Raw genomic sequence first — 24,679 nt, forward strand, 5'->3', positions numbered from 1 at the left:
CCAAAATGACGTCTTTCCTTGTCCACTTGTAAACGTCACAAAATGACTGCTTTTTTTGTTCATTCCTAAATTTCATACTCATTTCTCTATATTTTGTTGGCAGGACTTTTCTCAGGAAGGATAGGCTTTCACCAAAACACATTTGGGTAATATTAATTTCCCAAAAGGTTTTTGACCTGTCACCAAAGTATGTGTGCTAGTGTCCATAGTTAGACATCTACAAAACTTGTGTGAAAATGTGGTGCAAAACGTGAACTATGGAAGGCTGTGCCTTTTTTATTATTACAACTTAATATACCCTGGATCTTAGCTACATGTTAATCTTCACATTGTTGCATGGCCATTTTTATCAGTATGTTGTTGAACTTCATGGTTGTGATTTGAAACCTGTCCAATGTGATGTGACATATATTTGTGATCACAAGGTGATCTATATACATCATGCAAAAGGTTAAAATATTCTCAAAATCCAGAGGAGAAATATACTTATTCAAGAGAAGGGTTGTTTGCTGTTGGTTATGAAAAGTAAACAAATAAACATTCCCACCATAGCAAGGATTCCTGTGCACATATTCACAGTAACTGTGATAGACCTATTTCTGCTGAAAGCCCTGTCCTATGGTAAAAGTCACAAGCTATCCTGTTTTACAAATGCTAAGCCTGAAAGGCATATGCAACCAAAAGCTCTCCCAGATTTCGGCAGGAAAAGGGTGAAAATGCCATATTAATGACTCTCCTATTAAATCTCAGTAAATAAACACCAATGGTATCTTCCCTTTCATGGTTCCTGGTAACTCTAAACATGCACTCTTCATAAGCCAAGAAGTTACAAAAATGTTGGCATTTGTATAAAAGAAAAGAGAACTTTGTAACCACTAAGTGTGACTAATAGAGGAAAAGTCCTTCACTGAAAGAAAGAGTTCCCTATTCTATTTAAGATAAAAGATGAAAATCTCACAAGGATAAGAGTAGGCTAACTACTTCACATGTTCTCTAGGGTTTGGGGAGCTACAAAGTCAAAATTAGACACAAACAAATTCTATACAATATGTGGTATTATAAAAAGATTAAAATTTTCTTTCACTATCCAAGAGAAATAATGCTGTCAGTCATAAATTACAGCTAAAGAGAGACAGCTGAGCACTGAATCATTCTCATGCCTCTGTCTACTTCTATCTAGGCATCAGAAAAAGCTTTCAACGCCTGCCGTGCTAGAGAGTATTACATTCTGATACATTGTTAAAAATAGACACACTACTATTAGCTAATCTCCCCTCATATCCTGTAATTTTTGATTAATAATAATCATTTTTTTCTGGGCCAGGCCCAGTGGCTAACGCCTGTAATCCCAGCACTTTGCAAGGCCAAGACGGGAGGATCACGAGGTCACGAGATTGAGACTCATCCTGGCTCACACGGTAAAACCCCGTCCCAACTAAAAATGCAAAAAAATTAGCCGGGCGTGGTGGCGGGCGCCTGTAATCCCAGCTACTCCGGAGGCTGAGGCAGGAGAGTGGCGTGAACCCGGGAAGCGGAGCTTGCAGTGAGCCGAGATCGCACCACTGCATTCCAGCCTGGGGGACAGAGCGAGACTCCGTCTCAGATTAAAAAAAAGAAAGAAAAGAAAAAGAAAAATGCTGTACTTCTGCACTTACTTGACTTGGCCTACTTCTCTCCTTTTCAGCATCTACTAGCTGCTCTCTTCCTTCCGACCCTTTACCTCTTAACTGAAACCCGGAAACAAATCAAGGAAAGAAAGAAGTGTAAAGATACTGTTCATACTCGGTCATTCATAGGTCATGTCTTTCAGGAAGACAAAATGGTTTGTAAAAGTGGAGGATCACTCTTTGTTTTGTTTGTTTGTTTGTTTGTTTCTGTTTTTGTTTTTTTAATTTTTTTTGAGATGGAGCCTCACACTGTCGCCTGGGCTGGACCTCGTTTCACTGCAACCTCTTCCTCCCGGGTTCATTTCATTCTCCTGCCTCAGCCTCTCGAATAGCTGGGATTACAGGCGCATACCACCACACCTGGCTAATTTTTTTGTATTTTTAGTAGAGACAGAGTTTCACTATGTTGGCCAGACTGGTCTGGAACTCCTGATCTTGTGATCTGCCCGCCTGGGCCTCCGAAAGTGCTGGGATTATTGGCCTGAGCCACCATGCCCGGCCAGGTCACTCTTTTTCTTAAGACTTTTCATGCAGTTTTATCTTTTATTCAGTTACAAAAACTTGAAAGAAGGCTATTTTCTGTTATTTTATTTCCTACATGACAAACTTTATTTTTTTTTGAGACGGAGTCCCGCTCTGTGACCAGGCTGGAGTGCAATGCCGCGATCACAGCTCACTGCAACCTCAGCCTCCTGGGTTCAAGCGATTCTCCTGCCTCAGCCTCCTGAGTAGCTGAGACTACAGGCGCCACTATGCCTAGCTGATTTTTGTATTTTTAGTAGAGACAGGGTTTCAACATGTTGGCCAGGATGCTCTCGATCTCTTGATCTCGTGATCCACCTGTCTTGGCCAATATTAAAGATATTAAAAGAGTTAAAAAAATAAAAGTATAATAATGTTACATATAACATAGGAACAGAAAACCAAATCCTGTATGTTCTCATTCATAAGTGGGTGTTGAACAATGAGAACACATGGACACAGAGAGGGGAACAACACACACTGTTGGGGTATGGGATGTGAGGGGAGGGAATTTAGAGGATGGGTCAGCAGGTGCAGCAAATCACCATGGTACATGTATACCTATGCAACAAACCTGCACGTTCTGCATATGCATACCATTTTTTTAGAAGAAATAAAGAAAAAAAAACATGATAGAAATATGAAGCTTCATTTTCATCTCAATAACAAAGCAAGTATCAAAATCAGTCTATTAAAAAATACAATCTTGATTTGTAGACGACTCACTTAAGTATGTAAATATTCAGGTCAACATGAACTCATCATAGTTTTCCTTGTAGGTGAAAGCATAAAACTCTTTCACGATGAGGAAGAGAAGAAAAGTAACTTTGGAAATAAAGCATTTTGACTCTATCTTCTAAGGCTAAATATTGTACTTTTGTTAGTAGACATTTTTCACAGCGGTATGGATTAACAATTCTGAAAGTACTTTATGTGTATGGAAGATTTAAGCAAATAAGTAAATAGACTGTAGGAAAAAGGAGATACATTCTTTTGCAAATGAGCACAAGTAAATCCAGAATTTTGGTTTCTAAATTCCATTCTTTAATAACAGAAATCTGGTGTCCTTAGAAAATCATTGACTCATGGGCTGGATCAAATGAAGTACAAGAAGAGTGTAGAACGTCTTGTAGTACCAGAAAATATGAATATTCAAAAATGATGGTGATATGAAGGACACAGGAACCAACTTAAAGGGCTTCCAATGGTCAAATGTGGACAATTTGAGCAACAAAATAAATATCAACTCTAATGGTGTATAACTCATAGAACGAAACAGATACCCATGAGTCCATACTAATATACATAAATAATTGAAAGTAAGTAAGTGGTGGGTAAGGGAAAACTTTCTTGTAGAAGAATTTTAACTAATAATGGTAGAAGGAATGATGAAGATCAAAAATCACTATTTGGCAAACACCACAGTGACAACTTTTTCAGCAAGAATGATCAATAAGTACAAAATTCATAGCTGGAAGTATGATAGAAAAAAACTGGTCATTTACATAGCATCTCTCCACATAATGCTTATTAGTTACAGAAATTAAACTAGCAACTTTACAGGAGAGAAATCTGGCCAGCCTGGAATGAAGAATTGGAGTTAACATCAGTAGTATTTAGACAAATTGACATCATGCGCTTTCTGATATGATACACTGAGAAGGGGATAACACTAATTCTATGGTACTCTTGCCAAAAACGCACAACCTGACTTTTATTACCAGAACACAAAGTGAGAGACATTCTCCAAAATACCTGGTCACTAGACTTCAAAAGTGTCAAGATCTCGTAAGACACGAAAAGACTACCCAGACTGGAGGAAACTAAGAGACATGACAAGTAAATGTTGTGTATGATTTCTGTTTGTCTCTTGCTCTAGAAAAAGGGCATTGGTGGAATAATTGATGAAATTTGAATAACAACTATAGATTAGTTAATAGTATTTTATCAGTGTTAATTTTCTGGTTTGATAACTCTAAAATGCTAACATTTAGAAAAGGTTATATGGTAATACAGTTTGCAATTTTTTATGTTTCAAATTATTTTGAAATAAAAAGTTAAAAAATAAAATACGGATTTTGAAATGTCCTGTGACACTGAATAGTGTCTCTCTTTGATAGTAAATCTCAGTAGCAATAAGTATCATTTGTATCATGAAATGTTTTCAGCTATGTTATCTACTTTGACAATTATCCCCGTTTAAAAAAAAATATTTTAAGGGACCCGGCGCTGCTACTGAATGTTAGAGCAGATTGACTCTTTAAATAGAGGCTTTTTTGAATCCATTATCAAAGTAATATTTATCAAACTAGCTGCTTACCTAGTTTTACATTTCTATACAAGCTTTATGAGGATAAGAGTAGAAAGGAGGAGCTAATAATAATTAGACAACAGTTCATTTAAGCAGTTTTGAACAATTAAAGTGAAATATTTAGTTCATGGCTTTGGAATCCAAAAGAAACAAAGATATTGACCAGTGTAGCATATCCTAGAAATGTGTAACTGAAGAAGAACGAGGGCCGATAAACACCATGACCAGTAAGAAGAAGAAGAAGGAATAGAGGAAAAAAAGATCATAAGAAAGTTTGGTCCTTAAAGGAAACTGATATGACAAGGTTCTAGGGTAATAAAGAGAAAAGGCGAAGAACAGAAGAAGGAAGGAAGGGAGGGAAGAAGAGAGGAGGGAAGAGTGAGGAAATACAGGAGGGAGGAGGGAATGGCAAGGAAGAGAGAGAGGAAATAAAAAGAACCAAAATGGAAGAAAGAGAAAAGACAACACAGTGGTTAGAGAAAGAACAGAAACAAGACATTTAACTTCAAAAAGGAATGGACCTATCACTGTGAATTAGAATAAAAGTAAATAAGCTGGTGATGTGGTCCCTCACTCATAGCTGTCACCTGCTCAGTATAGTTTCAAATTCATTAGAATTCAGAACGTGAAGCAGATGAAACTTCTAAAGGAACTTGAAGCTAATTCTATGAGATAGCACTCCAGACACCCAGAGGCATTAGAGGTTCTCGTCACAAGACACTTGGTTGACAGTACTCTGGCCAGAGCTTTCCTTGGACTAAGAAACAAGTATAGATTCAGGGCAATAACCTAGATTAAAAACCGTCGTTCCAAGTCCCCAGGAAGTTCCTAGTGCACACAGAACCCCTCTTGGGACTCCTACTCAGCATAATTGCTCCCTCCAGCCTGGTTTCCACACAGCCGTGTGTGTTTGTGAGTGTGTGTGTGTGTGTGTGTGTTTTAAACAGATCCAAGGTGATTTCTGGATAATGTCTAAGTTGAAATAGAGCCTAGCTGATTTACTAATAAAAATAACTGAAAAACTACAAGAACAGTAAGTGGCAATTAATACCAGAATAGAATAGTTTCTGTTACTTATTTTTATAATCATATTTCTGAATTGATATTTAAAGTTAAACACAAAAATTAGCAGAGGAAATGAGAGAGAACAAAACTATTATTTTCTTAAGGGCTTACTTTAAATGGAAGAATGTACCACATTAGCCATCAATAAGTTAAAAAATTATGACCTAAAACCAATCATTAATTATGAAAAAGTTATCAACATAAAATGAGTCTAAGCAAGCATTATTTTTATGTGATTAATTACAAGACATTCGGTATTATGCACCATTTTGTCATAACTTCCAAGGGGACAAAACAAGATAATAAAATAATTGATCAATCTAAAGTAACAAGTTTTGTATGAACCCTTATAAATACCAATTGCAGATAGAAAAAAAGATTCGATCTTGCTTAACAGGAGTATAAAACTAAACAAACCTATTATATTAAGCAAAGGCAAATGGGAGTTTGCAGAAAGAAGCATTTGTGTTGGAATAAACATATGAAGATGAGAAAAATCTGAGATTTTTGGAACTATATCGAGTGGTCCCTGTGGGGAAAATTTTTATTAATAAATTCTACAAATATCAAGGCTTTTATAATGTCCGGTCATATAAGCTCTGTTTTGGGGAAAAATAAACAAATCTTTTTGATTCTATCAAGTACCAGTTGGTGGCCACTAATTTACCACAAACAAAAAGTGCTAAATTCATAGACCTGCAAGAGGTAAATTGCATCATTCTAACAAGAGCTGGGGCTAATTAAAACCTTCCCCAAAGCTCCCAAACGAATGTTCTATGGCGCGACTGTTTAACTATAGTTCTTAACAGTCAGACAATAATGATGCTTCCCTGCCTCTTATTAAAATCAATTATGGCATAAAATTCAGTCTCTCAGAAGGGGTAAACTGGTTCATGTGTGAATGAATTCTAAAGAGAATTGTCTGTAATTTAACAATAGAATACCAGGAAATTGCAAAGCAAAGAACTACCAACTCAAGAAAAAACATCTAATATCTTTATTGCAAAGCAAAGCTCAGATTTAAGGCAAAATGTAACCTGGTTCCTATGAACCAGGGGCCTCTGCTGACTGCCTCCAAGCCTGTAAACACAGTCTTAATTGTTCTAGCTACAATTTATGGGTCAACATTGGTATCAGGAATCAATCTCTAATCTTGTAAGCAATCACTAGGCCTGTTCCCTGACTACCTTGACAAAAAGCATCACCAACTGTAATTCAGCACACCTCAGGCTAATACAAAATATCACCAGTAATTTTATCACATTCTACCTTAACATGACATATATATTTATTCTCCCTCTCCCTCCCCTTTCTGCCCTCTCCAGGTCCATGGCAATATGACCTTTGCATGTCATTTACTCTTGCTGAATAATTCTAGCATTTCACATTAATAATACAGCTCATAAATGATGTCATACACTAATTGTTTGGCATTTCCATCAAATAGTTCAATATAATTTTATTTTACTTAATGGCTATTTCTAAGAGATTAAGAAAATCGTCATTATATCAAACTAATAGAAAACAGCAGTAAAAACAGGCCACTATTATTATGGCTCTATATTTGGTCCAAGTGTTATTTGCTAAACAAATAAGTTCTAACCCTCACAAGTCACTAGTGTCCTATTCTTGCTTGGAAATATATATCAGAAGCACAGTCCCAGAAGGGACACCATTGTGCCATGAGCAAATGTTGGAAGGAAATCTAAGTATTTAGCATTCTGTCTTTTGAGCTACAGAAGTAACCCGGTGTTTCTGAGACCACATCCTATATTTTTCAAAGCTTCCTGCAAAGGTATGTGGAGTAGCATCCTCTGGCACCCGACAGCTCAGATGCACAAAGAGCTCACCTTGCTCCAGATGAAGAGTCTGTCTCACCCAGCTGAGCCATGAGCTGCAGGGCCAACTTGCTCTATTTGATCTCTCCTGTTTTAGAAAGGAGTCTTTCTGAGTCGTCAAGCCCCAGTCTCATGCTCATGTCAGGGAAGCTAAGGATACTCCCTGGAATGTTCCACAAATTAAACAGTCAAGGATGGGACCGCAAACAGAGATAATAAAAGCCCTGCACAGAAACAATTCTCCCTGTTTCTCACATTTGCACAGCAGTCATCATGAGCTGAATCCTCTTTTTCTCTCCTCATCCATTCTCTCACTCACCTTCAGTGATTATTTGACTGGTCAAGGCAGTGCTTAAAGAGATTAATCTGTTATTTTTTGTTTTTATTTTTACTTTCTGCATGAAATCTCTGAAGTGTTAGACACCATCAAACTTACTTTTTTGTTGTTTTTCAGGCACATGAAGAGCATAAAATAATGAACAATTCTGATGTGGTTTCAAGGCTGAATTAATTGAAAATCTACAGTGTGGAGAATATTCAATTTACAGTAAATGGGTTCAAACATAATTAATATTATTACAAGGAATGTAGAACGAATTAGCTTTAAAATGTAACTAAAAACAAGTTACAAGTTACACCTTGATATCAACAGGGTACAATTTTCAGTTGCCTTTAGGGTTAATCTAAGCTCCATAAAAACGCTTTTAAAGATGTTAATTACACATTCTCTTTCTCTTTTTTCAGCCAAAAAATTTATCATCTAAACACAGAAATGGAACACAGAAAATCATACTAGTGACTCTTTTCTCAATTTTGCCAAAGATAGTACTTAACTAGTACCCTTCTAGCTACAAAGCAGAAGAGGCAATTCATTGTATGCATCAGATGTCTTAGGAGAGCATTTAGGTTCAATTCTCTCAGGGAATCCCAGGTGAGAAAGGTTCCTAAGAAACAGACCAGTTGCCAAAATTCAAGGGACTGGTCTGCTTGTTCCTCACCATGTGTCCTGGGGCAAATCACCTCAGTCACTTTGAACTCATTTTCCAATGGAAAGATTGGAGGAGAGATGGTAATAGCTGTTTTCTAAGTAGGCTTTTGTTCTGAAGTCCTGTGAATTTACTCTAAGAGGACCTACAATGCTATATTTCATTTAGAATAAATTATAATTTGTTATTGGACTATTGTGGAGGCCTAGATAATGAACATGAAAGATTATCCAAAAGAGTTTTTATTTATATTTCTGTAATTTTATTCTTCTCCTCTAATCTAAACTTTCACCAAATGTACAGGAAAGGTGAGGTTATACATTTAAATTACACCTCCCTTTTCCCCCTCTCCTGTGGAGGTGTTAAGACTCAGGTTTACAGGCCTGGTGAGGTGGCTCATGCAATCCCAGCACTTTGGGAGGTCAAGGTGGGTGGATCACGAGGTCAGGAGATCGAGACCATGCTGGCTAATATGGTGAAACCCCATCTCTACTAAAAATACAAAAAATTAGCCAGGCATGGTGGTGGGCACCTGTAGTCCCAGCTACTTGGGAGGCTGAGACAGGAGAATGGCTTGAACCTGGGAGGCGGAGCTTGCAGTGAGCTGAGATCACGCCACTGCACTGCAGCCTGGGCGACAGAGCGAGACTCCGTCTCAAAAAAAAAAAGAAAGAAAGAAAGACTCAGGTTTACCAAAAAATGTTGCGGGGAGCAGGAGTTTCTTTCATGGAAAATATCAAGATGGCTTTGGCTTGCTAGGAAACAATTTTATCCATACAACACCTTTCATACCTACAGTGTCTCACAGCTGAATAGAAGCAGTAGTTTAAAAAATATACACAGCAACCAAGCAAACCAAGGACTTCACAAATGCAAGAAATAAGATGAAAGAGGGAAATGAATTTTAAGAAAATGATCCTGTAATTTGTTTCCAAAGCAAAGTTCACCTTAAATTTGAAAATATTGCAAAGGTTCTTGAAAAGGCCCTGGATGAGTCACTCCTACTGAAGGAGCTTTATCCTTAGCCTGATCCAGAACTTACAAAGCCAGTACAAATGCAGGAGGAGGCCAGTACGAATGCAGTTCAAGAGGAGGGACAGCAAGTACTCAGTATATTGTATAACACCGTTAATCTAGTAGCATTTCTTATCACAGGGAATGAAATCTGTGCATGCAATGCTTTCATCATAGCATTTATTTGAACTCAAGAAATGTTTAGTTACATTGAATGGAAATTTCCATAAGCCATTTCATTAAAAATATGGCTGTCATCAAGAAACTAGTAACTTAAAGGAACTATTACTAGTACGTCCTTAAGTTATATTTGCTCACTGTACTAACAGAGCCAAGATTTTCACTGCTTTTCTTACTGCATCGTCAATACCTAGTGTAGAAAGCTGGAGGTTGTTCTCTCTCATGCATCATAAACACCAGTTTTCATCTAAGAATAGATACTGTTTGCATTTGTTTTACTGAAACGGCAGAAAGTATGACTTTATTTCCAATTTCCCAGATGATGTTACAAAATATGAAGTTAAAACTCAATCTTTTAACTTAATTAGCCAGTTTCTTAATGGGGAGATCTTTTATATTTGAGGAAGAAAAATTCATTGTAGTGACAGACCATCACACACATATTGCAGGACATTTGGTATCTTGACCCTTGTATTAAATGCCAGTAGCTTCATCTAGTAATTGTCATGATTAAAAAAAACACCCTCATATATTTTCAAATTCCTCCTTGTTAGGGTGTCACATATTCCCTCCAAAACCACAGCTGATGAAAACTAGCCCAGTGGTACCCGAAATCCGTCAAGGAATGGTCACACCAAACTTTATCAGGTTATAGATACCCCTTCCAGATCCTCACTCCTCTATAAAATCAAATATCCATTTTTCAGAGTCCTGCCAAATGCATACACATAGCCACAGTCTTATCAAATTTATTCTAAATGACTGGGTGCAGTAGCCTGTAATCCCAGCACTTTGGGAGGCCGACGTGAACAGAGCACTTGAGGTGAGGAGTTAGAGACCAGCCCGGCCAACATGGTGAAACCCCATCTCTACTGAAAATGCAAAAATAAAAGTAGTCAGGCATGGTGACTCATGCCTGTAATACCAGCTACTCAGGAGGCTGAGGCAAGAGAATCATTTGAACAGGGGAGGCAGAAGTTCCAGTGAGCCGAGATCACCACTGCACTCCAAACAGGGTGACAAAGTGAGACTGTCTCAAAAAAAAAAAAAAAAAAGTTCAAAAGGAGCACACTGCCATCTGGCAGCATAAACTTTTCAATGTTGGAACAACCTTAGAAAGAATTTACTCTAACCCTCTTATTTTACAGGTAAGGAGACTGAAGTCTAGAAAAAGTAAGCGATTTGCCTAAGTTCTTAGGCGCTAATTAATACCAGAGGTAGGATTAGAGTCCACATCTTCCCGAATCTTTTCTCAATGTCCATCTCACTTTTCTCCAACCATAGCATTTATATAAACAAAAAATAAAGGAGAACCTTTCGAAACATACAGTTAATATATATACCTACTGAAAGCCTACTTTTTAAAGATCCAAGGCAATTTTTTTTTTTTTTTGAGACAGAGTCTCACTCTGTCGCCCAGGCTGCAGTGCAGCAATGCGATCTGGGCCCACTGCAAGCTCCACTTCCCGGGTTCAAGCCATTCTCCTGCCTCAGCCTTCCGAGTAGCTGGGACTACAGGCGCCCACCACCACTCCCGACTAATTTTTTGTATTTTTTTTAGTAGAGACGGGGTTTCACCGTGTTAGCCAGGATGATCTCAATATCCTGACCCCATGATCCGCCCACCTCAGCCTCCCAAAGTGCTGGGTTTACAGGCGGGAGCCACCACACCCGGCCTCAAGGCAATATTTTTTTAAGGAAAAAAATGAAAAAGAACACCTTCAAGTCTTTTCTAGCGAATCTGGATGCAGTGTTTTCAAATAGGATACTTTTAAGTCTTAAAGAAAATATAGTCTACCAATCATAAACCAAATAAAACAGTAAATGACGGCCAGTGGCTCATGTCTATAATCCTAGTACTTTGGGAGGCTGAAGCAGGCAGATCACTTGAGGTCAGGAGTTCGAGACCAGCCTGGCCAACACAGTGAAACCCCATCTCTACTAAAAATACAAAAGTCAGCCTGGCGTGGTGGTGTGCGCCTATAGTCCCAGCTACTCGGGAGGCTAAGGCAGGAGAATCACCTGAACCCAGGAGTTGGAAGTTGCAGTGAGCAGAGATGGCACCACTGCACTCCAGCCTGGGCAGCAACTGAGACCATGTCTCAAAGGAAAACAGAAACAGAAACAGTAAATGACATTACACACAACGAACAAAGGCGGGTGAGTAAAATATAATCTGCTTGCCCTTTTAAGTAACGATGTACAATCATCAAATACCTTAAATACTCTCACTGTTTTCTTTGAGGGGAAAAAATTCTCAGTGTACAAATTTATATTTCTATTTTTATCAAATTTTTATCATCAATGTTATTATTGCATTAACTCCATTGCCAATTTCCCATCTGCCTGTGCTTTTCAAAATAAATATGTCAATTAATAAAATATCCAGTGTTGCTTTTATGAGTTTTTAATAATTTCTAACTGTACAGCCATTTAGGCATCTGAACTATTATCATTAAAATATTTCAAATTGAATATACTTTAGATTGCCTGGGCTCGGGGCAACATACAAAGAATGTATAGTTCTAGAAGAAGGTACAGAATCTAGCTAGTCTGCATCCTTTTACATATAAACTAAGTCTGTGGGACTTACCCAGCTGCAGTATAAGTAGATGCCATAGGAAAATAGGGAAAAAACTTACACAAAATCGAAGTCACACAAACACTGGACAGCATCCTGTGGCCAGTTAAGATCTTCAATCAATACAATATCAATGTGTACTTTTAATCACTCTTAAGCATTTAGATGTATCTTAAGTATCTAGCTTTTTCATGATTTCCAAATGCCACCTTTGAATAATAAGTGGTCCTCAAGCTTTAGTGTACATCAGAGTCACCTGGAGACCTTGTTTAAGGCAGTGGCTGGTCCTGGGTGGGACTTAGTAATTTGCATTTCTCAGGTGGATGTGATGCTGCTGGTCCCGGTACCACGCTTGAGAACTGCACCCTTAAAGATTTTTAAAAATATTTATTTTTTGACAGTTATAAATAATCAGCAGCACATTTTTCATTTCTACCCAGTGTATGAAATGCACACACACACACACACATTAAAACATATGAAACAATTTTTATTTATTTATATGTTTTATTTTATTGATTGATTGATTGACTGATTTTTGAGATGGAGTCTCACTCTTGTTGCCCAGGCTGGAGTGCAGTTGCGCGATCTTGGCTCACTGCAATCTCCGCCTCCTGGGTTCAAGCGATTCTCCTGCCTCAGACTCCTGAATAGCTGGGATTACAGGTGCCCCCTACCACACCTGGCTAATTTTTGTACTTACAGTAGAGACAGAGTTTCACCATGTTGACCTCACATGATCCACCCGCCTCAGCCTCCCAAAGTGCTGGGATAATAGATGTGAGACACAGCGCCTGGCCTAATTTTACTACGTATAATGAACACTGAGTTTTTTCCATCTATTCTGTCTTATTCTATTCCTTTTCATTCAAAAACAAATGTTGGTCATAAGCCAGTAATTTGATTGTATGACCACTGTTAGATTAAGACCTACAATTGGAAAATACTGCTCATGATTCCCTCTGTTAGTCACTGAATTTAATAATAACTATTAACTTGTATTGATATTTATCAGATGCCAGACACCCCTCCAGTCTTTTCATACATTGTTCACTTCATAAATTAAGAACTCACATTAACACTATGAAGTAGGTGTCATTAAATGCCCATATATATGGAGAGGAAAACTGTAGTTAAAATCGGTGAATGCAACCTCCCCAAGGTTGCAGGGCTTAAGCATATCACAACCAGATTAGAATGTAGGTCTAATCCAAGAGTATAACAGTACAGGTTGCTCTTTCGGAGTGAGGTACTTTAATTTGAATCCCAGATCTACCGCATAGTGGTTGTGTGACTTTTGGTGAGCTACTAAGCCTCTCTAGGTTTTGGTTTTCCCATCTATAAAAGAGATAGGGCTCATGTAGGAACTGTGAGGATTAGATGAGATAACCTAGGACAAGCACAGGGCCAAACTAGCACATAGTAAGGCTTCAATCATTGTTATCTATTCTTACATAGAAATGGCATTCTTTTTTTTTTTTTTTTTTTTTTTTTTTTTTTTTTTTTGAGGTGGAGTCTCGCTCTGTCGCCCGGGCTGGAGTGCAGTGGCCGGATCTCAGCTCACTGCAAGCTCCGCCTCCCGGATTTACGCCATTCTCCTGCCTCAGCCTCCCGAGTAGCTGGGACTACAGGCGCCCGCCACCTCGCCCGGCTAGTTTTTGTATTTTTTTTAGTAGAGACGAGGTTTCACCGTGTCAGCCAGGATGGTCTCGATCTCCTGACCTCGTGATCCGCCCGTCTCGGCCTCCCAAAGTGCTGGGATTACAGGCTTGAGCCACCTTGCCACATCAAACATTGTCTCCTTTCCCTTTCCCTTGGCTTTTAGTTCCCGGTACTGTCTCTAGATTTGCCTTTTCTCCTGATTTCTTGGCTTCGGGCACTTGTTATCCTGTGCTTATCCTGTTATCCTGTGTGTTATCCTGTTATCCTTGCTTCTGCCCTTCCCCCTTTCATCCTCCCTCGGCAACTTGACCCATTGTGCAGGGGTTCTCAGACCTCCTCATGAGGCAGTTCCCATGGCTTCTACCTGTCTCCAGGCACAAAGACCCCAGCTCCTCCTTGGAACCCACCAACCCTACCTAACCTTATAGGTACCGAAAAGTTATTCCACAATGAAAGTATAAGTTGTCACCAACAAATGAAGTCTCTAATCAACAAATTATTTAGAAATGTGAGAAAGCAGAGATCTGCTGTATAACCCATACATGATGTTATATAAAATCATCAACATTTCACTTGACCATTTCACAATGACATACCATAATGGGATATGAAAACCAAAATGACACTGAAGGTAGTATTTGTGTGGCTAATCCTGGATTTACACAGTGAGGTTGCAAGAAGATAACATCAGGCTCTTTTGACTACCCCGGATTATCTTTTCTTGCTGGAAGCTTCTTCATAAAAGAAAATTTTAAACCAGATATTTCCAACAAAATGAAACAATCGAAGATGACTCTTCAAGGTAGCTATAGAATTCTCTTCTCTAGGTATCTCCTTAAACAGGAGTGAGATGCACTCCAATAATTCCTCTAATAAATGCCCCTTCTCTGAGAAAGACTGACTTTGAAATCCCATTCTCTGTAGCTCATTTTACTTCTGTGTGCCCAGTGAGTACTAGCACCACTAACCCAACTTTTCTTCTTTTCTCAGTTGCTATCTCCCCAAAGAAATCATCCTTTTTTGTTTTATTTCAGCTTTCCCAAGCTAGGCCTCTATTCTTAAACTGGGGACCACTTGCCTCCTCTTTGCCTCCACCTGTTGCTCACAGTGCTCCCAGGACATATGTCCCCATGTCATGGAATGAAGTAATGGATATAGATTACTGGATCTCTGTGAACCACACCTTTCCTGTTCACTTCTCACCAGAAAATAGTCTGGTTAGGCTAATCACTATAGATTGATTCAGTTACTAGCCTATGGTCGATGGAGCCTCTTTTCTCACTAGCCAAACTTGGTAGTGGTAACCCATCCCACAGGTCCCAACTCATCAGCACTAGAATTATATTATCTAAAATATGAGTGGAAACTTCCATAAGCCATTTCATTAAAAATATGGCTGTCATCAAGAAACTAGTAACTTAAAGAAACTATTACTAGAGAGTTCCAAGGCCAGTTCATGAAAATCATATTGAGATCAGGGTGCCGAAACTCATGAAATATGCAGTTTATTATTCTAAAATTCATAATTGAAAAGCACTGTGAGGAAGGGGACACAGTAAATATGGCAAGGAATCTGGACTTATGCAGATGTGGTTTTGATATTCAAATCTACATTACCTTGGGTAACTTTATTTACCTCTTTGAACCTAAACATCCCCATACAATAGTAATAAAAATATCTAGATTAAATATAATATAGATTACATCTAGAATTACTAATTCTAATTACTACTAGAATCAGAAGTAATGTATGTAAAAATATCTCATGGAATACTTGGCATGTAGAAGAAGTATTTAATTCTTTAGGATGATTATTACTACGAGAATCTTAGATTCAAAGAGAGAGAAAAAAAACTCAAGACAAAATGAAAGTTATATTCTCCCTTTGGAGAATTTGAAAAATTACTTTGTTTTTTGAAGGTTCAATTTAATGGTTTGAAAACAGCCCTAATTACAGCTCCATCAGCCTCAATTTATTGATAGATTCAATTTGTAAGAAAAAAACAAAAGGTTTTCTCTTACATTTCTCAGCAACATCCCTAAGGGAATTCTTCTATACATCTGTGATACACATATTGAAAAGAACTCACGTTTGACCTTAGTATCTACTTTCAAAGTTACTAAAACGTGATTTTTTTTCTAAGTTTTTTTTTTTTTTTTAATGTAGAATTTGGAAGAAAGGTCATTTTACCTATCAGGGAGTATAAAAGCACTACAGCGAATGTTTCAAGGAACTACAAAAAATGACTTAGAAAAAAATGATTGGTTCCAAAACACTAAAGCCATACCATATAAATTTATAAATATTTAATTGTATCAAGAAAAAAAGTGATATAACTATTCAATCTATTTTCATCATGGATTTAACTTAGCTTAACTAGCTTAGTACACTTATGGGTATCATAAGGGTATTAAAAGTTACATTAAGATGATGTGAACCATGTCATACAAAAACCTTGACTAGCGTACAATTGAGTATCAAATATCGTTTGGAGCTTTTTGGGTGACAAGTCAAAATGAGAAGCATGGTGAATTTTGAGCCTGTCCTTTTTCTAACCAAAAAACCCCACTAGTTAATCAGAAGAGATATACTTTTAAAAATTCCCAGCAGTCAATGCAAAAAGGAATTTATCATGGAAATCCTTATATAAGAATTTGAAAATGCATAACACAAGGTGCCAAGATATTTCTTTCCATTACAGCTCATCTCTGTTATATTGGCTCTCAGTAGTTAAAAAATGGGGGGGGGGGGTATCATATTAAAGCATAGTGTAATAAAGACATTTTGACATTTTAACAAAAAAGTTTTGTAATGTGATTACAGTAAGTACATTTCTGGTTATGTAGTTTGATATACATGGAGAGTTTAGAAAACGTAGAGCAATTAGCAACTGGACTATTATTCTTAAATATCAGTGATGGTAGTTCCAGGTTTTTCAGAGATGCTGAATAAGAAGGAATTTGAGCTTTCAATCCCTGGCTATACCCTGAACCACACGTATGAATTCTTGATCAAAATATGTATTATCCACGTGCCAACTGGCAGGCATGCACTTGACAAAGGTAACATTGCTCTGAAAATAAAATAAACCCATATGTATTTTAGTCTAAACAGTGTGTAAGTCCCTTTCTACATATTAGTCAGCAAAAATAACTACAGCAAAGACAATTTTTTTTTCAGGAGGAAACTTTGGATTTGCCTCAGTGCTCAAATGAGATGAAAAGAAAATCAATATAATAAAGAAACAGTAACATGAAAGAAGGTGTCCCTCTAAATTTCCTCTTCTCCATCCAGTTCTACATTCTCCTTTAATTAAACTTGATTTCCCTCAAGCACTAGCACTCCAGATAATTATTAAATAGCCAAAATTAGTGTTTCTATTTTGTTTGATTAATTAAGACTATTGTCCATTCCATAAGCAGGATCTCCGAATTTAATTTCATTATTAGTCCTCACAGCCAAATTCAGGACCTCCCACTGGGATTTCATAGATTACAGATTTTATAGTACAATATAAAAAACAATTGTGGAAAATGTATATCTATTATAATTGTTTCTGTTTTCTTTAAACTCAAGTGTATTTTGTGATTTCCAAAAGAAAAAGATGATTTCACAGTAGTTTTTGTTTGTTTTGCTTTCGCTTTAGATATGCAAAAGCACAATATTTCATCTATTATAGAGATTAAATAGGCATGTGTGGGCTGGTCTGAAAAGTAAATTATGTTTTGTAGCATTGTTATATTTGGAAAATGAACTCTGAGACCAAATAGACATTTTTCAAATGGACTTCTGGGATATAACTGTCTTCATAAGTTGGAGTACACCAGTATTTCATTTCTTTATGACTTTACTAGCCCATTTATTGGGGAAACATTAACAGCTGTCTACTATGTTTCAAACACTGGGCTGGGGGCTTGGATTCAGGTGGCTCCCTCACCACCAATTTACCCAGTGAGGAACTCACAGTAGTTGTGAGAGAGGACAGGGAAATACATGAAAATTATTGCAACAATTATTCAAAGTATGTTCAAAATGCTATAGAAGCAGACAAGATGAAATGATTAATTCTTCATGGAATTGGGTAAGTTTTCCCGAAGGAAGTTCCACTGGAAGTGAGCCACCAAGAATCAAGAGGGACTTTCAGGCAGAGGGCATTCCAGGAGAATGAATCCATGAACCAGAGATCAGAAGTCTGAACACTGAGGAGACCTTATACACGAAGGGGGAGCTAAAAAGAAAGCGCTTGGAAGAGTTTTTAGAAGCTGTACTAGAGAGTTTAAATATTGTAAGTCATTGGGATCCAACAAAGGTTTAGAAAAAGAGACTTACACAGTTAGATCTGACTTTGTAAAGATTAATTGTAGCAATGCCACCGTGGAGTGTAGATGCTGCTTTTTTGCACACATGTACACAATAACCACTGAAAACTGAATATTCTTTGATTCTTCATCACAATAATCCCTCCACTTCCAAATGTGCTTGTACTTAGCTGCTGAAGCCATCAGAACCTCGTAAAGTTTGAGTTTGTGTAGCAAAGACAGACGGGTTACCATTGCGAGACTCGATGTGAGGCTCCCACTCTTCACATGAAGAACATTAACTTCATGGCTAAGCCCATGGCTAAGCTGACCATTTAACAATTGTATTTTTAAATATCTTTCTGTTTCTGGGAGAGATCTTAGTCCTTTAGCCATGGCTTTAAGAGCAAACAGGCATCGGTCCATTTTAAATATCTTCTGCTTTTTTCTCTATAAAATGTGATCAGTGAAGAATGGACGTCTCAGGCTCTTGTTATCACCAACCTCCTCCACACCCACATGTAACCAATTGGGTGGCTGTCCCTTGTTACTGGGCTCCAGACTGAGGCTCTACCTGCCTTCCCCATCTTGTTTTTCCAAAGCACCCATTTGTACCAGAAACTGAAACATGGCAGAAAGAAGGAATCAGCATGACATAGCTCAATTCATGGAAAAGAACCCTGGCCAGAAAATTCACAGGAAAATAACTACAAGCAACTAAGACGATGCTACAGCACCACACACACTAAGAACAGGAAACAAATGCATGGCCTGAACTGTACAGTAGCACCGCCTGCTTTCAGCCCTGAGAAACTAACCCAGACTCTTATCGAGCCAGAAAGAAAACACTCGTCAATGGGCCAGTAGGTCACAGTGAAAATATTAAAGGAACTGTTGGTAAACACCAACAGGGCTTTGGCTAAGACAGCAAAGTAGACTTAGACTACTCATCACCACCTGTTGCACATTCCTCACTCTTCCTGCCCCTCCCTACCCTTCACCCTGGAGAGTCCAAGATCACACAGTAAATAAAACCATGATCCGTGAAAGCTCTCAGAGCTTTGGCCATTACTGTCCCCAGCAAAAGCTGAAAGTATTTCCCTGGAGATTTCAGCCAAAAACACTTTTACGCTTAAATCTATGTTCTAGTCTGGAAGAGTGCATTGCCATTTGTTCTGCAGTGGATTTTTTTTTCTAGATAACTTCTTTCCCACTAACTATCAGGCTTATGTTTTCAAAATAGTTCAGATTCACGGTATGTAAGGCGCGGAAGAATACTACAGAGAAACCACCCTCATCTCAAATCCATACCCCCTAAGATGAAGTAATAAAACCAAGCAATATAGTTGAAAGCCAAGGACAGTCTGAGTTTCAACAGCCCCTCCAGATGCAGAAAGAATTACAGATTTTTCTTAGTACCATACCTCTTTTATATTCCTTCCACATACCTCAAACTAAATTCCAGATCTGAAAAACTCAGTTTATATCTTATTCCCACTTAAAGGTCTTCCACCAAGAATATACCTCCTATGAATGGTAGGATGTTATTTATTTCAGAGTTTTGTCAGTATTTCTGTCCTCCGAGATGTAAAGGGGAAGTCTCTGACCACTCAGTAATGACTCTAGAGAGAACAGATTTCTGGACCTGCTACCTGAAGGTCAGGCAGTCAGGGAAGATAAAAGGGTAAGTTTTATTACTGAGCTCTCTTAGAAGTTGAAATATGCCCAGAGAAGAGGAAGTATTAAGAAATTTAAAAGAGGGAGTGAGATCTTCACAAGTCTGATGTGACTTTATTGTTGTTTTCTGGCTTTTTCTAATATATTCATTCTGTGTGTTTTGTTTTACAATGCCCAGTTCAATAGCATCATCCATTTTTGCCCTGAAGGATTGGTTTTGAGCTCTAATTGGAACTGGGGACAGACTGTTTGTATTTAATCTGTCTGTACATCTTCTACTCAGTAACTGAGTAAAGCTCTTAAACTTTACTGCAAATATCCCTGGATTCCCATGAATTTGTCTTACTTAGTAGACATAGCAACACATATTGTTTTATTTATGGATAAGCAAAGCCTTAACAACTTTTATATTCCAAATACTCAGCATGATTTATTTATTTCCTCTTTTTAGAAAGAGTTGAAACAATGATGCTGTGGAAGGTTAAAAAAAGAGTAACATAAAATGTGCTGGAAACAGAAATTACTTGGAGTTAATGTTTAATTCAAATGAATTAAATGAGATATAGTCTACAAAGAAGTCAGGGCTCCCTATTACTGGTTAATATTGAAAACCTATCTAAGGAATTCAGAGTAACATTATCTCCCTTCTATTTGGGTACTTATAAAAGAAATGCAGTCTTAAGTATTTTCTAAAAACGAGAACACATTGCATGTTTATCATTAAATGTTACTTTTAAAAAAATTTAGACAAAATATTTTGAGTGGCTTGAAATTCACCAAAGATTCCCTAACGCTTTGTGTTTACAAATATATGTATATATTTTATAATATATATTTCTAATATATAAAATATATATTTATATTTTTAAAACATATTTTATACTCATAAAATAAATATTTTTACAAATATATATGTTTAATATTAAAACCTATCTTTGTGTGCCTGTTATAGAGGGAACTCCTATAAGATACTAGAGGAAACAAACAGGGGGAAGGGGAGGATGGATACCGCGAGGAAATTGAATTGTACAAAGGGTTTTTATTAATTCCATCTATTTTTAAAGCCAGAAGGACATACTACCAGCTTGCTGTCTCCCGGCGCGCGCGCGCGCACACACACACACACACACACACACACACACACACACGCTGCATCAGCATGGGATTCCTGCTATCCCTCCCCGCCCCCAGCAGCCCCCGCCCCCAGCAGCCCCCTCCCCCGGCGCAGGCAGCCTTGTCAGTCCCTCACGGGGTGGCTCCGCGCACTCCCTCACGACCGCAGCACCTACCCTGCTGGGACCTCAAGACAGACGCGGGACTGGCTGCTGCTCCGAAGGAAAAGCCTCCCAGGACCAGCAGTAAGAAAATGCAAAGAAAAAAAGGTGGTAGTGAGGCTCCTTTACTTTCCACAACAAGGGGAAGTGTTGAACCCCATGCACTAGGCTGCTCCGCAACGCGGGTTTCGGAGGAAATTGACGGCGGAGAGAGCTGCGCCTGCGGTGGAAAGTTGGGGGGATTCCCCCAGCTACCCGCGCCAGGATCCTTTCTGGTCCCCGCCGCAGCCTTGACAGCTCCTCTTGTCTCCGAGCCCCTCCAGAGCCCTGCTGGTTTCCACCCGGAGCTGGGCTGTGTTGCCACATGCACTTGAGAAATCCTAGCAGTTGCGCAAAGAGTCCCAGAAGTTAGAAAGGGTGATTGTGTGTGAATGTGTAAATATACAGTACAAGAGGCTGGAACAACTGAGTGGGGCCAACCCTCAGATACAGCCAGAGGTTTCAGATTTCATTTGGCAACTGGTAGCTTCACAGGACTCCAGCCGCACTAGAGGGGAGGCCGGCAGGAGCCCCGCCCTCCCAACGCCTGGGTTATCTGAGAGCCTGAGCTACACCGCCGGGCTCCACCGACAGAATGCGCCCTGCCTGGTTCGTCCGCATCTGGCTTTGCTCATTCCTTTCAAGTGCATCATAGATACGTGTTGGTCACAGATCTGGGGCTGTGGACGCGAGAAGGTTAGTGAATACAAGTCTCCTGACCGCAGTGAGTTCTGCATTTCATTGGCCATACCCCACACGCCGGTTTTACTTCCTTCTACCAACTCTCTTGTCTCGCTAAAATTTTATTTCTCCAATCAGAATTACCTGGGCCATTAAACCAATATTCCTGGAAATGCACATTTAGATGGATGCCCTCTAGTTAGAGCCTTAGAGAAATTCAAAGTATAATTCCTTTCTTACCGTGGTGTAAGAACTCTCGGAATTATACAATATGAGGCAAAAAGACAAACTAGTAAAGATTATTTTGATGCAGGCCGTCTCTTCCCACCATCACCAAAATGTCTGTTCCAAATTGTGATCTTACAGTTCTGGTTACCTGGCATGCTGAGTAAAATTATTTCAAAAAGCTTTGTAAACATCTCTGTTTTAGAAGGCCACTTAGAGTGAATCAGTCCTGTAATCCTAGCACTTTGGAAGGCCAAGGCAGGAGGATCGCTTGAGCCCAGGGGTTTCAGACCAAAACTGGCAACATAATGAGACTCCTGTCTCTACAAAAAAATTGAAAAAAAAAAAAAAAAAAAAAGTTCGGCGTGGCGGCGCATGCCTGTAGTCCCAGCTACTCAGGAAGCTGAAGTGGGAAGATCTCTTGAGCCCAGGAGGTCAAGGCTGCCATGAGCTATAATTGTGCCACTGCACTCCAGCCTGGGTGACAGAGTGAGACCCCATCTCAAACAATTACTACTACTACTACTACTAATAAAATCTCTCTTTTAGAAATCATCACCAGATATCCTGAAGACACATAATGGGGGTGTTCTCACTAGGGAGCTCCGGTGAGAGAAGGATATAGAAGAAGAGCACATGTTCAGTTTTAGAAACACCAAAAATAAAAAGCTGAGTGGACTCTGATATGTTTTTCCTTTTTATCCTCTTTCTCCAAGTTCTTGGAGAAACCAATCTACCCCTTCCCGTGCTGAGGTCCTATTATAAACTTGATTTTCTGGCGGGAGAATCCTCAGCCCTTTAATGAATCAAATTAATTTGTGTGGGGAAAAAATTGTGTTTCATATTTCATTTAAAAAGTATGTATGGAATTCTTAAGATAGAAGTAATGTAACTTATTATCTAATTGGTGGGAAAAAATGACCTTCATCAACCCACATGGCCTTACATGTTCTAGCAACACCCTGGCAGGTGAATGCTGATGGGCAGTTTCAGATGAAAGCTGGAAAATGATAACATTAACACAAATGAAATTTGCACACATTTGATGGACTCAAACAACTCAGGAAGACAAGTGCCAATAATTATGATTCAAGATTGGGACATTTAAAAAAACCAAGGAAACTGTCACGTCAGTAACTTATTTCAGGATCTAACAAATACTACCACATTTAGTCTCAAAGTGATACAAAACTGAACTCAGGGGGGTTACTGGGTAGTCTCTAGTCCAAAAGATTAAGACACACCTCTAACACACGCACCCGCTATGTTCAAGGCCTTTTCCTTCCCATCTTCTGGTTGTGTCTCCACCCTTTCCAATTGATAGTACTTCATTGGTGTGTGTGATATATGTGATTATCTTAAGATAGAAAGTACAACAGAAGGAGAGGATGGTTGTCACTTGGGGATTAGACAGTTGAGAGGATAGGAAAGGAGTTATATCCACCAATACAAACGCCTTCTTCCCCTCCTACTTAGAAAGAGATGGACCATTGCATTCCTTTTCTAGAAGCCCCTCAGCAAGGAGTCTGTTACAAGAGAATACAACCTGAAGGGGGCGGAGCAAGATGGCCGAATAGGAACAGCTCCAGTCTCCAACTCCCAGCGCGAGCGACACAGAAGACCGGTGATTTCTGCATTTTCAACTGAGGTACTGGGGTCATCTCTCTAGGGAGTGCCGGACAATCGGTGCTGGTCAGCTGCTGCAGCCTGACCAGCGTGAGCTGAAGCAGGGCGAGGCATCGCCTCACCTGGAAGCGCAAGGGGGAAGGGAATCCCTTTTCCTAGCCAGGGGAACTGAGACACACAACACCTGGAAAATCGGGTAACTCCCACCCCAATACTGCGCTTTAAGGAAACAGGCACACCAGGAGAATATATCCCACACCTGGCCAGGAGGGTCCCACGCCCACGGAGCCTCCCTCACTGCTAACACAGCAGTCTGTGGCGATCTATCCGCAAGGCAGCAGCGAGGCTGGGGGAGGGGCGCCCGCCATTGCCGAGGCTTAAGTACGTAAACAAAGCCACTGGGAAGCTTGAACTGGGTGGAGCTCACAGCAGCTCAAGGAAGCCTGCCTGTCTCTGTAGACTCTACCTCTGCGGACAGCACACAGCTGCAGTCCAATAGGGGAAAGAGCGGGGGCCAGTGCAGACGCGAACGACTCTGTCTGACAGCTTTGGGGAGAGCCGTGGATCTCCTAATGCGGAGGTTGAGATCTGAGAACAGACAGACTGCCTGCTCAGGTGGGTCCCTGACCCCTCAGTAGCCTAGCTGGGAGACATCCCCCACTAGGGGCAGTCTGACACCCCACACCTCACAGGGTGGAGTCACCCCTGAGAGGAAACTTCCAAAGAAAGAATCAGACAGGTACACTCGCTGTTCAGCAATATTCTATCTTCGGCAACCTCTGCTGCTGATACCCAGGCAAACAGGGTCTGGAGTGGACCTCAAGCAATCTCCAACAGACCAACAGACAGTCCTTCTGACTGTCAGACGGAAAACTATCAAACAGGAAGGACACCTATACCAAAACCCCATCAGTAGGTCACCATCATCAAAGACCAGAGACAGATAAAACCACAAAGATGGGGAAGAAGCAGGGCAGAAAAGCTGGAAATTCAAAAAATAAGAGCGCATCTCCCCCTGCAAAGGAGCGCAGC

The 24,679-nt window shown here is 39.4% G+C and overlaps 1 protein-coding gene and 1 long non-coding RNA gene across 3 annotated transcripts in view; one reads left to right on the forward strand and one right to left on the reverse strand.

Moving 5' to 3' along the window:
* The window catches only part of ARHGAP24 (Rho GTPase activating protein 24), a 524,860-nt gene extending 503,374 nt beyond the window's left edge, over positions 1 to 21,486 (reverse strand). The window contains exon 1 of one of the 2 annotated variants that reach the window (XM_033214186.1): positions 19,574 to 19,592. The gene's annotated coding sequence lies outside the window, so the exon portion shown is untranslated. Of the gene's footprint in view, positions 1 to 19,573; positions 19,593 to 21,091 lie in introns of those variants that run through there. The other variant, XM_033214185.1, reaches the window with a different exon arrangement.
* LOC117085367 lies at positions 19,723 to 23,036 on the forward strand. The gene is made up of 3 exons (XR_004437928.1): positions 19,723 to 19,809; positions 21,603 to 21,811; positions 22,571 to 23,036. It is a non-coding gene; the product is annotated as an uncharacterized LOC117085367 (long non-coding RNA).
* The last annotated feature ends 1,643 nt before the right edge of the window (positions 23,037 to 24,679 follow it).

The sequence above is a fragment of the Trachypithecus francoisi genome, unplaced genomic scaffold (assembly GCF_009764315.1).
Source record: "Trachypithecus francoisi isolate TF-2019V2 unplaced genomic scaffold, Tfra_2.0 Lachesis_group1, whole genome shotgun sequence".
Classification (NCBI taxonomy): Eukaryota; Metazoa; Chordata; class Mammalia; order Primates; family Cercopithecidae; genus Trachypithecus; species Trachypithecus francoisi.